The following is a 14,865-nucleotide window of genomic DNA, read 5'->3' on the forward strand; positions in this document are numbered from 1 at the left end:
TTCACCTTTATTTGTTATATTGCCTATAAAGTTGCTTATCTAACTGGTATACGATATAATAATATTTGAACAGAGGAGTTTATCAAATGGAAGCACACACTAGGAGGCCTAGATTACAAGTGAAATAAATAATAAACGTACCAATTATAACAGAAAAGCTCATTTATAAATGTCAAGGAGCTATGCTTTTTTTAAGATACAACAGCACGGAAATTCCACCACATGGAAACAGTCCTGGCAGACATCATCGACGACTGCTGGAACCTGCTAGACAAAGGAAACGATGCACTATTGGTTCTCCTAGGCCTTGGCGCTGCATTTGACACCATCGATCATCCCCCGCCTCCTTTCCAGACTCGCAGATATTTGGAATCCGTGAAATTGCACTCCACTGACTACGCACGCCTTCAGGACGCTCCCTCTGCCTTAAGAATGCCCGGAAAAGATCCAACTCACACCTCTGGAACCAATTACCACCTCACATCAGATCACTAGAAGGACTACTGAACTTCAGGAAGGCAATAAAAACTCACCTTGTCCTCTAATCTTCTATGAAATAGCTCCAGTCTAAATACCACTGTCTAAGCAACAAGATCAACCATCCGTACCCTGCCATACATTCCGTATCATACCTAATACATATTATCATGTGCTGTTATGTAGAATCTTGCCATGCCTGATGACATTAATTCGTTCTCTATCCTGTTGTCCCAAAAAGAGCTGAGAATGGGTTATAGGTTAAACATATATAATAATTTCAGTACAAGTTTACGAAGTGAGTTTTTACGCTAACCTGACACATACTAGGGCTCTAATTTTAATATGCATAATAAACAGTTTACCGGTTTCAGTTTGTCATAGTTATCCGTACAGTGCAAAGTTTTCAGTACAAGTTTTATCCTAATTTGACACAAAGAGAGTTTACAGGTTAGATTTGCCATAGTTGCAGTGCAAGATTTTACAGTACGAGTTTTCCTTAAGTGACACATACTGGTTCTGGTACCAATACACATTTCTTTATAACCCATCGGTCAAAGACAGTTGCCAGACATTCCATACTATACCATACCAAGCAAATATTATTATTCACAATTATGTATTGGCCTGTCAGGCCATGCACTGTCATGTTCCTTCCAAGCTCTTGGGTGTATTATCTGCCATGCCATGTACTGTCATGTATTATAAGGCACTGCCATGCTCTATTATGTACTGCCTTAGCACGCTTCGTACTGTCAGACCTATAATGTATTCTCAAGCTCTATTAGTTACCGCAGTGTCATACCAAACTCATAACATCACCACCCCATGCTGCATGAGGTCTTAACCCGTCATATCCTATTAAGTATTGCCATGCTTTTTGAGTACCATCATGCTATGTATTGTCCTATCATGTCATGATCTAAAATGTACTGTCAAAAACATAGTGACACAGTAGATGACGGCAGATAAAAACCCGAATGGTCCATCCAGTCTGCCCAACCTGATTCAATTTACATTTTTTCTTCAATTTTTAAATTTTTTTCTGTCATGCTCTACGTTACTATACCCTGTTATATTATGTATGTAAACTTGTAACCCATTCTGAGCTCTTCTGGGAGGATGGGTTGTAAATCCAAAATAAAATAATAAACAGGGAGAGGTAATGTAACTATTAAATATGACCAAATTATCAATGTAGTTGGATCGATGGTGTAAGGCAGTGGCAAGAAGAAGAGATGGATGGAATAAATTCAACAGAAATGATGAGCTTACTCTGGATTATCAAGTGGAAAACCAAGGGAGAAATAATAAGGACATTGCTGGAAATACTGAGCAGTCAAAATGTAAGTTGCTACAGCTTTTTTTTTTAAGGGCTTTCAATTGGTGGTAAGCAGTGATAAGGAATTATCTCTATCAACAGTGATAAAGTACTTAAAACCCTTTGGAGAATATATAAGTGCCAGATCTTTCACTTAGAGAATGACATTAACATTTATGAAATTATCCATAACGTTTCCAAGCAATGGAGCATAGCAGATTGGCTGAATGAACACCTTATTAAGTGGCAGAATTATTTCTTTAGCTGTACCAAAGCGGGGGGGGGGGGGGGGGTGTTTCACTACTCTGTAAAGCAGCGAGTGTCATTCATTGTCAGAGATAGACACTTAACATGCATACACGTAATTATGAGAAAGAGTTAAGTGCCAACTCAGTGTGAAATACTGTAGCATTAGTCTACAGAGAACCTGTCGCCCAGAACTACCTTCTATAGAGGTCATCTTGGGGATCAACGAATCACTGGGGAATAAAGAGATTTGCACCTGATTCAATGAGCTACTGGAATGTAAAGTCAGCACTTTTATGTCAATGGTTTTGAGCCTGATTCAGATTTGTTGTTGATCCTTCAAAATCCAAAGGGGGAAATATTCAGACCGAGGTGACCATTTTTCAAATGTCAGCTGCTGTGCATTTTTATAATGAGATATTCAGGATACCAGCACTGAATATACAGATATAAAGCAGCTGCCAGCACTTACCCATTGAAAGATACAAAGGATCCTTAAATAGAAAGAAGACAGTATCGACACAAAATTCAACAGATCAACAACTGTGGCTTCATTTATGATGCACGGAAGCAGTACCTAAATTAAAGCCTCAGCAGTGGGGAAGTAAAGTTGATGCTGGGCGGACTTATAGGAACTGTGTCCAGTATATGGCAAGACAGATCGGGAGAGGCTGGCGTCAACTTTGACAGCGACTCAAGCAGTGGGGCAGGAACGATGCTTAAATTGAAGCTCTAGCAGTGGGGAAGCGAAGCTGATGCTTGATGAACTTCTACGGTCTACGTCCAGTATATGGCAAGATGAATCAGGGCAGGCTGAAGTTAGCCTTGATGGTGACTCCAACAGTGGGCGGTGTGGTTGATGCTGGACGGACTTCTATGGTCTGTATCCATATGCGACAAGATGGATCAGGAGCCATGGTGAGACCTCACCTGGAGTACTGTGTTCAGTTTTGGAGGCCACATTATCAAAAGGATGTGAAGAGAATGGAGTCAATTCAGCGAATGGCCACTAGGATGGTTTCAGGACTCAAGGATCTCCCATATGAAGAACGTCTGACCAGGCTGCGCTTATATTCTCTAGAAGAGCGCAGAGAAAGGGGGGACATGATAGAAACATGTCACGGGCCGCATTGAAGTGGAGGAAGAAATCTTTTATCCTATGGGTCCCACGGCGACAAGAGGGCACCCGCTAAAGCTCAGGAGGGGAAGATTTCATGGGGACACCAGGAAATACTTCTTCACCGAAAGGGTAATTGATCGATGGAATGGTCTTCCACATCAGGTAGTTGAGGCCAGTACCACACTCGATTTCAAGGGACGATGGGACCGTCTGGTGGGGTCGCTCCAGAGGAATGCTTAAAAAAATGGATTCTCGAGAAGGGAGGATTCTTGAGTGGGCAGACTTGTTGGGCCGCCGGCCCTTTTCTGCCGTCACACTCTATGTTTCTATGTATGCTTATCTTATACCACATTCATATCGTCTGAGTACAGGTCTTGCCTATCTCAGGGGGAGAGGTAGACATCTTAGAGTGGAACTTGTCAAGTAAAATGTAGTAATGTACTAGATTGTTGGTTCAACATTGCTTTGATAATGAATGTGACTGTTGGGCAGACTGGATGGACCTTGCCGGTCTCTATTTGCTATCATATGCTATGTTACTATGATATTGACACCGGTATCCAGATAAAATTAGGGCAGCTTTTTTGCAGTCCTAACTTTATCTGGATAGTTACGCATTTAGTGGACTGAATACAGGTAACTCTTGGCTCAACTTTAGCTCCCAACCTGGACTGTCCTGGCAGGTTTGGCAACAACAGTCCTTCTCCAGTTTAATGATCCAAGAAATCTCTCTTCTGGCCCTGCTCTCCATAGCTCTGCAGTCGCTCATCCCTGGGAGGCCTACTTGAATCCCTGGTTGTTTAGCAGGGGTCTTCCAGGGCAGGAGTGATGGCAATGACTGCAACCACATTTAATGTTGTGGCCCCAATCTTTTGCCCTAGTCTCCCATATGAATTCAGGCAAATTATAGAATTAAAGGGCATGTGGTTGCATAGAAACATGATAGCAGATAAAAGGCCAAATGGCCCATCCACTATCTGCTAATCTAATCTAATACAAGATTTCTGAATCACTCTAATACCATTTAGTTTTAGGCATTTACATGAGAAAAAAGCCTTAATAATTCTATGGGAAGTTACAGTTCCTTGGATAAAAAGATATCCTTACAATTCTTTAGATAAAAATACTAACTTTACAATCTATCACATAAAAATTTTTAAGCATTTAATGAAATCTCCATTAACTAATTTCTGTCCTTATCTGCCTAGGTAAATCTCTCAAACAATAGCAGCATATGTAAAAGAGAAGTTAAATTGACTTTTAAAACATATGCCTCTAAAAGGAGAAAATGCAATAAAATGGCACTAAATCTATTAGATGAATAATGCAAATGTGAAAAGAACAAAGAGAAATGATCGGAAGCTTCTGCCTGTATAATATGATGAATCAGACAAATAGTTTTAAACTCTCTATATTTCTCTAGATAGTCATAGAAACATAGAGTATGACGGCAGAAAAGGGCCATCGGCCCAACAAGTCTGCCCACTCAAATAACCCTCCCCCCTAAACACTCCCTCAAAGTGACCCCAAGTTTGTCCCATTTTTTCTTAAAATCGAGCATGTTGTTGGCCTCAACTACCTGAAGTGGAAGATCATTCCAACAATCAACTACCCTTTCAGTAAAGAAATACTTCCTGATGTCACCATGAAATCTCTCACCCTTGATTTTTAACGGATGCCCTCTTGTAGTCATAGGTCCTGTGAGGAAAAAGATGTCTTCTTCCACCTCAATACGGCCAGTAACATATTTGAACGTCTCTATCATGTCTCCCCTCTCTCTGCGTTCCTCGTGAGGGTATAGCTGCAACTTACCTAGGCGTTCTTTATATGGGAGATCCTTGAGTCCTGAGATGATCCTAGTGGCCATTCGCTGAACCGATTCCATTCTCAGCACATTCTTTTGATAGTGTAGCCTCCAAAATTGAACACAATATTCCAGATGGGGTCTCACAATGGACCTGTACAACGGCATTATAACTTCAGGCTTTCGGCTGACAAAACTTCTTTGGATGCAACCCAGCATTTGTCTAGCCTTGGATGAAGCTTTCTCCACTTGATTGGCAGTCTTCATATCTTCACTAATGATTACTCCCAGGTCCCGTTCTGCAACAGTTCTTGTTAAGGTCTCACCATTTAGGGTGTAAGTTCTGCATGGATTTCCACTACCAAGGTGCATAACTTTGCACTTTTTGGCATTAAAACTCAGTTTCCAAATATTAGACCATTTTTCCAATAAAAGTAGGTCCTGCGTCATAGTGTCGGGCACGGTTACTCTGCCCACTATGTTACACAGTTTAGCGTCATTGGCAAATAATGCAATTTTACCTCGAAGTCCCTGAGGCAGGTCCCTTACAAAGATATTAAATAGGATTGGACCCAAGACCGAGCCCTGCGGCACTCCACTGATCACTTCCGACGTTTCGGAGGGAGTAACATTTACCACCACCCTTTGAAGTCTGCCACTGAGCCAGTCTTTAACCCATGCAGTCAATGTTTCTCCTGATCCCAACGAACTCATCTTGTTCAATAAACTATGGTATGGGACACTATCAAAAGCCTTACTGAAGTCCAAATACACGACATCCAAGGACTCTCCCTTATCTAGCTTTTTCGTTACCCAGTCAAAGAAGCTGATTAGATTGGATTGGCAGGACCTTCCCTTTGTAAATCCATGCTGGTGGGGATCCCTCAGCCTCCCGTCATTTAGAATCGTATCTAATTTGTGTTTAATCAACGTTTCCATAAGTTTACACATTATTGATGTGAGACTTACCGGTCTGTAATTTTCAGTCTCTGACCTGCAACCTTTTTTGTGGAGCAGAATGATGTCAGCTGTTTTCCAGTCCAATGGGACTTTTTCCGTGCTTAGGGAAAGATTGAAGAGCGCAGCTAATGGCTCTGCCAGGACATCTCTCAATTCCCTAAGCACTCTGGGGTGTAGTTTATCCGGTCCCATGGCTTTGTTCACCTTGAGCCTTGATAGTTCTTGGTAGACGCTAATGGCGGTAAATTCAAAATTCCGGAACAGGTCTTCTGAGCTTTCCCTTGTCTGTAGCTGTGGACCGGAACCTAGCGCCTCTCAGATAAAGACCGAGCAGAAGTATTCATTAAGTAGTTCGGCTTTATCAAAGTCCGATTCTACATAGTTACCGTCAGGTTTCCTTAGGTGCACTATTCCGTCTGTGTTCTTTTTTCTGTCGTTAACATACCTGAAGAAGGATTTATCCCCTTTTTTAATATTCTTAGCCAAATTTTCTTCCATCTGGAGTTTGGCATCTCTGACTGCTGCTTTAACAGTCCTAGATTTCACCAGACAGATTTCCTTAGCTTCCAGTCGTTGTGATTGTTTGTAGGATACAAATGCTCTTTTCTTCTGTTTTACGAATTCCGAGATCTCCGCAGAGAACCACCGGGGTTTATTATTTCTCCTTCGTTTACTCACGGTCTTTATATAGAGGTTGGTTGCTTCCTGTAGGGTAGATTTCAGAGCTGAACACAGTACCTCCACACTATCTGTCGTGTCATGGTTTTGCAGCGCCTCATAGACAAAATCTCCCATGGTCTTGAAGTTAGTGCCCTTAAAGTTGAGTACCTTTGTTGATGTGTTTGACCTAGTGAAACCCTTCCTGAGGTGAAACCACACCATGTTGTGGTCACTGGAGGCCAACGCATCACCTACCGATACCTCTGTGACACTCTCTCCATTGGTGAGTATCAGGTCCAGGATCGCCTGATCCCTGGTGGGCTCCAATACCATCTATTTGAGTCGTGCTCCTGTATAGAGTTTAGTAACCTTCTGCTGCCGCTGATTGTAGTGGAAAGTTTTCTTCCAGTCTGCATCAGGCATATTGAAGTCCCCCAGCAGTACAATGTCTCCACGCAGAGTGATGGTCTTGATGTCTTCGATTAATTCTTTGTCTATGTCGTCCTGTTGTCTTGGAGGTCTGTATACAACACCAAGATACAGGCATTTGTCATTTCCCCTAGCCAGGTTCACCCAGAAGGATTCCCCGGTGTACTTGACACCTGTGATCCTAGTAACTTTGATGTCTTCCTTTATGTATAGCGCTACCCCTCCTCCGGTTTTGCCTTCTCTGTCTCGACGGAGCAAGTTATATCCTGGTATAGCCATATCCCATCCATGGGAATCCAAGAACCAGGTTTCAGATATTGCCACCACGTCTAGGTTGGCGTTCCTCATTTCCATTTCCAATTCCAGAATTTTATTGCCTTACTCTATGTTTGCCCGGTCTGCATGGAGATTTTCCCATTTGAGCTAGTTTGTCCCTTACAGTACTGTCTGTAACGTGAGTGCTTACCTCAGACTCAGAAATGGAGTGGTTACTTACCCCAACAGAATGGTTACTTATCACACCAGGATGAGAGTGGGTAGGTACCCTCCCCCAACTCACCTAGTCAATAAAGTTTCTTATAGAAACATTATCATATCTCCTCAGGCCATATATCAACCTCACTGCAGTATTTTGAATCAGCTGAAAATTATTTTTACTATTTTTAAGTTCAAATACAAAGAATTACAATAATCAAGTTGTGATAATATTAACATTTGTACTGCCAATGCAAAATGATGTAAAAAAAAAAAATAAGATTTACTAATCTCAAATGTCTCATTTTCCATCTTATTAGACTCAATGTCTCTGTCTGGATTAGCAAGTACTGTAAACAGGTCTATTGTTGGATATACATAGGAATTTTGTCAAATTCACAAGATATTTAATATTTTCTTGATAGCCATTTGACATATCATAAAAATATGTATATTGCATAGTGGGAGTGATTTCAGCCACAACTCAATCCCTTATTAAATTTTGGGGTTATTCTGCCAAACTCCTAGCATTTAGTTCAGGATTTCCCAAATATCCAGCCTACACGCTTTTAAGGCTATGTACAATGAATATGCATGAACTAAATGAACATATAGGAGGTCTCGAGTGTTTGCAAACTAACCTTTTAAAACCAATAGGAGGAAATTTTTTTTCACTCAGAGAATAGTTAAGCTCTGGAACACATTACCAGAGATTGTGGTAAGAGAGGATAGCGTAGCTGGTTTTAAGAAAGGTTTGGACAAGTTCCTGGAGGAAAAGTCCATAGTCTGTTATTGAGAAAGACATGGGGGAAGCCACTGCTTGCCCTGGATCGGTAGCATAGAATATTGCTACTCCCTGGGTTTTGGCCAGGTACTAGTGACCTGGATTGGCCACTGTGAGAACGGGCTACTGGGCTTGATGGACCATAAGGCTATTCTTATGTTGTTAACCTCATGTACATTCATTATCTTAAAGGATCACATGAAACAGATTAGGGAAGGTTTGATGTACAGCACTTGCATGTCTCATAGCTGTCTCTCAGCACTGAGTACAACTGAGCTGCAGGGAGTTTTGGGGCATCACTCCCACATTTTCTGTTACCACGAAGGAGTCACAGGGCAAGCACGATGGAGCAGAAGAGTACAGTCAACAGTATGATTCAGGCATTGAGTATGGCAGTGCAGCATTCAGGAAACAAGTGATGCAGAGCACCAGAAAGGTGTGTCTGTGCCTATTAGACTTATTCCCTGTCCTAGTTTAGAGCAAAAAGAGAGTAGAATCCTATCAATTCTCTCTAGTTTAGGTGGGGTAGGGGGAGATCCATTTTAGAGCAAACCTGGACTCAAAGAGTAAGTGTTGGGGTTTCTGATATAGCAGTAGCTATGTCAGGGGTGGGCAAACTTTTTGACTCGTGGGCCACAATGGGTTCTTAAATTTGACAGAGGGGCCGGACCATTTCCGGCTGGCAGTCCGACATGTGAGCACATGTGCATGTGTCTCTCAGAGCTGAGGCCAGCCATGGGAGAGTTCCAGGTGCACCAGGTGCGCTTATTCCGCTTTGTGCCCTCGGGGGTTCCACTGTCTGCATACTGCGGCTGCTCAGAGCGCTTGGCCATGGCCTGCTTGGACGGCTCTGTCGAGATCTTCAACCTAGCCGCCAAATTCGGCGGGCCGGATTAAAAAACTAAATGGGCTGGATATGGCCCATAGGCCTTAGTTTGCCTATGTCTTAGCTATGTGCTGGCACTTGACATGCCCTGTTTCATTTTTTATGCATGTCAGTAACAAAAATCATATGCGCGAATACAGGATATCCGGAGATATACTCGGAGTGAGACCCCAGGAAGAGACTTGGGAGTACTTGTAGACAAGTCAATGAAACTTTCCGTACAATGCGCCACGGCAGTGAATAGGGCAAACAGAATGCTTGGAATGATTAAGAAAGGGGATCACAAACAGATCTGAATAGGTTATCATGCCATTATACCGGGCCATGGTATGCCCCCCACCTGGAATTCTGCATCCAACACTGGTCGCAGAGTACTACTCGAAAGGGTCCAGAGAAGAGCGACAAAAATGGTTAAGGGACTGGGGGAGTGCCTTACGAGAGGCTAGAGAAATTGGGCCTCTTCTCCCTTGAGAAGAGAAGACTGAGAGGGAACATGATCGAAACATTCAAGATATTGAAGGGAATTGACTTAGTAGAGATAGAGAGACTGTTTACCCTCTCCAAGGTGAAGAGAATGAGAGGGCACTCGCTAAAGTTAGAAGGGAAAAGATTCTGTGCAAACGTAAGGAAGATCTTCTTCACCCAGAGAGGTAGAAATCTGGAACACTCTTCCGGAGGTTGTTATAGGGGAAATCACCCTTCAGGGATTCAAGACAAAGTTGGATAAGTTCCTACTGGACAGAACATAAGCAAGTAAGGCTAGACTCAAATAGGGCACTGGTCTTTGACCTAAGGGCTGCCTCATGAGCGGACTGCTGGGCATAATGGACCATTGGTCGGACCCAGCAGCGGCTATACTTATGTTCTTTTTTTTTAATTTATTTATTTATAAAATTTACACATTTATTATCAAGCATATCATCTTGTACAGAAAGTGAGATCAAGAAAACATAATAATATTATTATTTACTCTCAAACCTGAAAGTAATTCAAAATAATAAAAGAAAATAAACATCATAACTTAATCACACACTAGTCCTCAAATTAGGATCCAAGGTTAACGATGAGAGTAGAAATTAAATTAAAGAAAAAAAATTTTTAACAAAGAAAATCGCTTAAACTGCTACTGAAAAGTGAGCTAATTATTATTACAATGGTACAGATGGTTCTACAGACTCAAGACGTTTCGCAGAAAGGAAAGCAATCAAGTGAGCTGGTTCTACAAATATAAATTTCAAGGAACGGTATCTTATGACACATTTACAAGGGTACCTAAGAAAGAATAAACCCCCTATCTGAGTCACTCCTGGTTTTAACATTAAAAATTCCCTTCTTCTCTTCTGAGTCTCTCTCGAGACATCAGGAAATATCTGGATATGGAAACCCAGAAAGTCCTTGGCCCTGTTTTTAAAGAAAAGTTTAAGAATCCAATCCTTGTCTGGGGCCAAAGCCACAGTCAATAAGAGAGTGGCTGGGGTAGCCATTTCTCTATCTGATTGCTCTAATAAAGTGGAAACGTCCAAGGGTTCTTTCTGTGGTATTCCTTCGTCTTCTTTCTTTTGAAAATCCTGATTTCTTATAGGTAAATAGTAAACCTTTGTAAGAGGTGGTAAGGAATTTTCAGGTATTTTAAGGATTTCCAGAAAGTACCGCTTTATCATATCTCGTGGAGAAATCGATAATACTTTAGGAAAATTAATTAAACGCAAATTATTAAACCGAATATTGTTATCTAAAGCAGTGATTCCCAACCCTGTCCTGGAGGAACACCAGGCCAATCGGGTTTTCAGGCTAGCCCTAATGAATATGCAAGAGAGAGATTTGCATATGATGGAAGTGATAGGCATGCAAATTTGCTTCATGCATATTCATTAGGGCTAGCCTGAAAACCCAATTGGCCTGGTGTTCCTCCAGGACAGGGTTGGGAACCACTGATCTAAAACTTCCAATTTTCTCTTCATAATCGTATTATCTTTAACAAATAGATCTTGATTACTCTTAATTGTTTTTAAATTCTTCTTTTCTTCTTGGATATCTAATTTCAATGATACAGTCTCTTCCTTCAAAGTTTTTATCTCTTCTTTCTGGATTTGTATTTCTTATCCAAGTTTTTTACCTGTAAGTTAAGGGCATTTTCCAAAATTGGACACTAAGTCCCAAAGAGAGTCTAGGCAGGGGTGTCCAATGTCGGTCCTCGAGGGCCGCAATCCAGTCGGGTTTTTAGGATTTCCCCAATGAATATGCATGAGATCTATGTGCTTGCACTGCTTTCAATGCATATTCAGTGGGGAAATCCTGAAAACCCGACTGGATTGCGGCCCTCGAGGACCGACATTGGACACCCCTGTGACTTCAGAGGGTTTAACAGGGGAAACAAAAGTTTCTTGTGTCATTAATAAATGTTCACTCGGCTGGTTTACCTCTCTGGAGTCTTGATCCCTTTTAGCTGAAGTTGTTCCTGCCGCCGGTTCTTCTAAAATGAGTGAATCACTTTTAGCTGTCTTCAATTGCAAGCCCTCCGACGTACTGGCCTCTCGAGAGGAAAACACTTCCTCCTCCGGTGTGCTCTCCTCTCGCGGTGAGCTTGCTCCCAGCGGCAACGGCGCGGTGACCTTACGTCGGGGCTCAGAGAGACTTCTAGCCCAAGGGAGTTCGCCGCGGCACTACTCTCTGCCGGCGCTCCCAGCGGGCGATTCCCCGACGAAACCTGCTCACTCAGGAGACGCCTAAAAATGGCATCCACTGCAAGCAGAGCTGTCTCCGAGCGTCGGGAGGCTCCACCAACGCTTCTTCCCGTTCTCTTAGGCATTTTCCGAAGATAAGCGAGGCACTCCTAAGCGTCCACACAGCAGCAGCAAGTGGCAGCCATCTTGGATCAATACTTATGTTCTTATGTTCCATACATTTGCAATTTAATCCTTGTATGTCAAGGAAAGGTCTAATACTTTTGGTTGGTTTTTCAATAAAACTTTGGTTTGGTTTTTCAACTTTGGTTGAAACTTTGGTTGGTTCTAATACTTTGGTTGGTTTTTCAACTTTAAGAGAAACTCCAGATTCCAATGTGATTGATGTAGGGACCAAAGACAACTGATTATTAAACCATTAAACTTTTGTCTTGTTTATATTTAATTTCAGTTTGAAGGACAAAGCCCATCTTTCAAATTTTCCAATACTATCCCTGATCTTAATATTGGCATTTACAATATCCCTATCCACTGGAATTAACCCAAAAATATCAGCAGCATAAGAGAGTAAAAGATCTTTACCCGACAGAACCAATGTCTACACAGAACTCATAAAAATGTTAAAATGTATAGGAGAAATAGAAGATCCCTGTGGAACGCCACAAAAAGAGTTCCAACTTTTAGAGAAAACTCCATCCTTGATCACACAATAGCTCCAATTTCTAATTAGAGTGGGCAGACTGGGATAGTAGAGTGGGCAGACTTGATGGGCTATAGCCCTTTTCTGCTGTCATCTTTCTATGTTTCTATGTTTCTATTTAACGTCTCTATCATATCTTCCCTCTCCCTCTTTTCCTCCAAAGTATACATATAGAAATCTTTTAAATCTGTCCCCATACACCTTATGATGAAGACCAGTCAGTGGAGTGCAATTTCACGGATTCCAAATATCTGCGAGTCTGGAAAGGAGGCGGGAGATGATCGATGGTGTCAAATGCAGCGCCAAGGCCTAGGAGAACCAATAGTGCATCGTTTCCTTTGTCTAGCAGGTTCCAGCAGTCGTCGATGATGTCTGCCAGAACTGTTTCCATGTGGTGGAATTTCCGTGCTGTTGTATCTTAGATAAAGCATAGCTCCTTGACATTTATAAATGAGCTTTTCTGTTATAATTGATATGTTTATTATTTATTTCACTTGTAATCTAGGCCTCCTCATGTGTGCTTCCATTTGATAAACTCCTCTGTTCAAATATTATTATATCGTATACCAGTTAGATAAGCAACTTTATAGGCAGTATAACAAATAAAGGTGAAAATATGAACTCTGAGCTAATTCATTTGGCTGGCTGCAGGGTCAATAAACTGGAAAAAGCAACTTTCAAAGCTACTGTGTAGTTTTATTGCTTATTGTGTTGCGTTTTTACAATTTTGTGTGTAGACTATCGTCCGTATATATTTTTTATAAATATACTACAGTAGTCTTTAAGCCCGTTACATTGAAAGTGCAGTCACCGTAATATTATCACATTCTATCACACTCAAGTCCTACTCCTCTTTCATGCACAGAACTTCTTCACCCCCCTAAACCAGTGGTGTACCTAGCACATGTGACACCCAGGGCCCATCATTTTTTTGACACACACACACACACACACTCTGTATGAAAAACATGATTTTTAGTAACAATCCACACGTCACACAAGAGTGTACCTAGGAAAAGGCAGCATCTTACATATTGCAGTGAGCAGTACATCAATACACCCATTGTAAAACTAAACAAGCCAGACTAGTACAGATCAATCCTACACAGTCAATCCTAACAGAAAACCATGTTTTTTCGAACACACAGAAAAACACCTTCGCCTAGTATGTAATCACAAACTAACCCCTCCCCCTTGTACAAAACTGTAGTGTAGTTTTTAGCCATGGTGGTAACAGCTCAGATGCCAACACTAAAAAACGCTATACAGTTTTATAAATGGGGAGATAGAATAAAAATACGTAGACAAAGGTTAAACTGAAGCACCAAAAAGCTGGACTCTGCATACAATGCAACATCGCAGAAACAGCGATGCATCTCCCCTAAAGCAAAAATAAATAAATAAATATAATTTTTTTCTATCTTGTCTTCTCTGGTTTCTGCTTTCCTCATCTTCTTGTCACTCTCTTCCTTTCATCCACTGTTTACCCTCTCTCTGCCCCTTCTATATGGCATCTTCTCTCCTTCTATTCCCCTTCCAGAAACTTTATGCCTCCCCCTTCCATCTCTCCCTTCACCTCCATTGGTCTGGCATCCATCTTCTTCCCTTCCCTTCTCCAATGGTCTGGCATCTCTCTCCTCTCCTCTCTTTCCCTCTCCCACACGCACATGGCCTGGCATTTCACTCTCTCCTCTCCCTACCTCCCACTTCCATCAGCATCTGCCCCCTTTCTCTCCCAGCAACCCAATTTCATGCAGTATCCTTCCCCCTTATGTCTCTTTCCCCTTTCCCTTCAATTCCATCAGCATCTACCCCCTTTCTCTCCCTCCAACCTAATTCCATGCAGTATCATTCCCCCTTATTTATATTTCCCCTTTCCCTGCAATTCATCAGCTATCTGCCTTTTCTCTCCCTCCACCACGCTTCCATACTACCCTGACCCCCTTTCTCTCCCTTCACCGCCCTTCCTTACCACCCTGACCCCCTTTCTCACTCTCCACACCCTTCCATACCACCCTGACCCCCCTTTCTCTCCCTTCCACCACCCCTTCCATGCCACCCTGACCCCCTTTTCTCTCCCTTCACCACCCTTCCATGCCACCCTGACCCCCCTTTTTCTCCTTCCACCACCCTGCTATGCTCTTTCCATCCAAATCAGCAAGGTCCCGCGAATGACTACTTCTGCTGCCTTCTACTCCGGAAGAGATAAGTGATGTCGGAGAGGGGCTGGGCCGGCAGACGCATGGAGTTGCAGCAAGGTCCCTCGATGACTGTGGCTGCTGGTCCACCCCCTCCGACGTCACTTATCTCTTCTGGAGCA

This window comes from Geotrypetes seraphini, chromosome 7 (assembly GCF_902459505.1).
Source record: "Geotrypetes seraphini chromosome 7, aGeoSer1.1, whole genome shotgun sequence".
Classification (NCBI taxonomy): domain Eukaryota; kingdom Metazoa; phylum Chordata; class Amphibia; order Gymnophiona; family Dermophiidae; genus Geotrypetes; species Geotrypetes seraphini.